General features: G+C 51.4%; 1 long non-coding RNA gene across 2 annotated transcripts; it reads right to left on the minus strand.

The window, feature by feature from the left end:
- Nucleotides 1-1,030: 1,030 nt before the first annotated feature.
- On the minus strand, nucleotides 1,031-3,391 carry LOC127750675 (uncharacterized). Of its 2 annotated transcripts, XR_008011803.1 has the most exons (3): nucleotides 1,426-3,391; nucleotides 1,212-1,344; nucleotides 1,031-1,135 (listed from the first exon to the last, which is right to left on the minus strand). It is a non-coding gene; the product is annotated as an uncharacterized LOC127750675 (long non-coding RNA). The 2 variants fall into 2 exon arrangements; XR_008011804.1 differs by having other exon boundaries at nucleotides 1,212-3,391.
- Between the last annotated feature and the right edge of the window lie 35 nt (nucleotides 3,392-3,426).

The raw sequence follows: 3,426 nt of genomic DNA on the forward strand, positions 1-3,426 counted from the left end.
ACCGGCAGCATTGTTTAAATCCAGGTACCAGGTGGTCAGTGCCTCGGTCCCCTCGGTCAGAGCGAACACCTCTATGTTCAGTGTTGTGGGTTTGCATACCATTTCATACCGCAGGGGCCAAGACACAATATGGGCTGACAGCATAGGCCAAGCACACCCCGTACAACTAAAAATGTTTACTTCTCTATTTACATTAGAATATATAATTTAGTTTTCTATATCATGGGTTCGTTTCGCAGTTTACACGAAGTGTTAACGTTTTTGGCCACGCCACCCATACCCCCTTTCTTCTATCGTCTTGAGCACCACTAATTTTTCTTATTTGTTTCTTTTCAGACTATCGCAGACGATGACGACTTGGAGAACATCGTTGATCCACCAGAAGGGATGCACGTGCGCCCCAGAGAACTACATTGGAGGGATAACTACCTGACTGACTCCATGGGGAAGCACGTGCGAGTCGGACTGGACTTGCGGTGCATGAGCCCGTATGTGCTATTCTACGGGTGGGGAAAAGCGGGGAAACAGCAATTTCTTCGCCTTTCCTTGGATGAATTTTTCGTCCTTATCAAGAATTCCATTGCGGGGAGGATAAGTTTGGGGTTCATGTCTAGGGAGATATATGCGCCGGGGGACACTTCCGATATCGGGGGTGTTACTATCAAATTTTTGTATTCAAGCGGGGAGTGGGTCTTGACCATAACGAGAGAAAAATTAACGCCATTCAACTGCAACTTTGGTCTTAAGTACAAGGGGTGGGAGCGGCTGTTCCTCTTGAGAGACACCCTCCGTGAGGAAATTGCCTCAATTACCGAAATCATCGCCAAAGTTAATTATATGTTGGCTTTTTTCCAACGTGAATTAAAAAGTGTAAATTCTGATTTAGAAGTGATAAAAGTAGGTAAGGGGTTTCTATCCCCTACGACAAAAATGTAGCACAGACTAAAAAACTGTTGCAACAGATTTTGATTTATCATCGAGATTTCCTTGTGCATAGGTCTAAGGTGTAGAGCAAAAAATGTAGAATAAGTGTTTTTGTAGGATTTTTATTTTATAAGCCTTTTTTATTCTTTATAAATCTACAAATGCTACTTCTTTGTTCTTCCTTTATTCCTGATAAATTGATCCTCTGGTTCTACAAAGAAAGAAATGACAATCAATTCCACACACTAAATCATCTCAGCATAGACATTCACTTTTAGCACACTTACCACTTCGAGGGGAAGGGGGGAGGCGAGAGAGGCACGGCGGGCAGCCACCCGCGTGGATCCTCCTCGTTGGAGCGTTTGAGCCCCCGCCCCCGCGCAATGAATTGTCGCTTGAGGGCGATGAGTCGGTACGGCACTGGTGACAGATAGGGTTCACTTCTATACACTGTTTACCCGATCACTTTACTCTTTGACACCCTCCTTTCTAATCACTCACCGGTTTCCGGGCTTGCCGGCAAAGGAGAAAGGAGCGGGGGCGGAGGCGTTCACAAGTTCAGCTCTTCCACCTTTGCACACTTCTCCCACCTTGGCACCCTTCGTCTTCGTTTCTTGCCTCTCTTCTTACACTCCTTTACCTCCTCCAAAAACGTACTTAATCTTGACTCAAACTCGCTAACGATGTCCATCCACGTTGACTGATAACACACTACTGATCCCCACAGCCTCCAGGGCACTAGGGCCGAGATAGGCCCGGTCATCGAGGGGTCGTGATCTCTTTCTTAAGTTCGACATACGGGAAAATGATGCCCGTTCTACCAAAAAAAATGCAAAAATTGTGAGAAAATTCTCGGATAGACTTAAAGGGTCCCGACAGGGCCGTTTAGAATCAGCTTAGGCAGCCCGCAATACAGTTTCCACGATTAAAATCGCCGTTTGGAAGGTTTTTACATTGGTACAAAATGTTGGTCACCTCGGCGAGTCATGTGGAATGCATGCCGGGTTGCAACCCCGCCGCTCCCGGTCAACCTGGGCCTCGAAAAGGTAAGAATTTCTCATATTTCGACAAAATGCCTAAAAAATGTATCACCTACGCATCTGGGAGTCATACTGGAAGGGAATTGGGTGACGGACAACTCGCCCCGGTTAACTCGCCCCGGTATAAATTCGTCCTAAACCCAACTCGACCCAGGTCCTACAACAAACTCGCCCCCAAAGTTTTTTTTTTTCAAATTCAAATTTGCAGCGCTTTCCGGAACACTCTGCTCTGCATTGTCAAGATGTGGTATTGTTGTGATTCGCCTAGCTAGCAGTCAGAGCAGGGCAGTCAGTCCAACGGGGGAGAAGGTCAGGTACACGACTACCCAAAGAGGGGCACGAAAGGCTATTTATGGTGGCTTCATGTTCACCTTCCATCGCGACGTCAAGCTCGAGGCGTCCTGTCGGTGTGAACAGCCGGGAAAATGCACCGGGCGCATAGTGGTCGACGGGCGGGACCGCGTGGTGGCCGACACGGAGACAGCCCACTCGCACGCTCCGGACTGGGGCCGGGGCAAGGCGGAGGGGACCGTGCAGACCATTAAGAAGTCGGCGGGCACATGGCGCGCTTCGACAGCATCAGTGATCCAGAAAAGTGTCTTACGCACGTGACGCTTGCGTGTCACAGACTGCCGGCTGCTGTGGTGCCTGTTCCACTTCGGGCAGGTGCTCTGCAGGAGGAGGGCCTCGCCGTGGCGTACCGCGCGGAGGAGAAGATGCGGACAGACTTCCACTCACAGCCTGATCGCCGTCGCCTTCGTGCCCGAGGACGACGTGGAGGCAGCCTTCGACGGGCTTGCAGCTGTGGCGGATGCAGCCCTCAACGCTGTCTTCAAGCACGTCGAAGACAACTACCTTCGCGGCCGGCTGCGGGCTCGCCGGCGTGGCGGTCGTGTCCAGGCCCGGGGCGCGCCCATGTTCCCGCCAGAGCTCTGGAACTGCTACGAGAGGACTGTCCAGGGGCTGCCGAGGACGACTAACACGTGTGAAGCCTGGCACCGCCGCCTCGGTACCCTGGTCGGTAAACATCACCCCCCCCCCCTCTACGTATTTCTCGACCAGCTGCAAGAAGAGATCGGCGAGGTCGACGTGCAGATCACCCGGGCGGTGGGCGGCTTCTCCCCTACAAAGCGTCGCTCAGCGCTCGAGGCAGCAGAGGCCCGCATCAACCGCATCGTCGACTGCTACGACGAGTACAAGGACGCCGATGATGTGCTGACATACGTCCGGCCATTTGGCACAACCTGGGAGGACGTTTCCACTAATCGTAGGAAATAAAGAACCATTTCTTGTGAAAACTTTAATTTTATTTTCCTATATAACTGGGGACGAGTTAACCCTGGGGCAAAAGGGGCGGGACCGTAAAGGGCATGGGACGAATTGGACCGGGAACGAGATAGTGGGGGCGAGTTGTCCTAGATCCAAGGGAATTCGGTCCGATCCTTACCTCCCAACCCCCAAC

Source organism: Frankliniella occidentalis, unplaced genomic scaffold (assembly GCF_000697945.3).
Source record: "Frankliniella occidentalis isolate FOCC.00 unplaced genomic scaffold, Focc_3.1 Scaffold232, whole genome shotgun sequence".
In the NCBI taxonomy this organism is placed as follows: domain Eukaryota; kingdom Metazoa; phylum Arthropoda; class Insecta; order Thysanoptera; family Thripidae; genus Frankliniella; species Frankliniella occidentalis.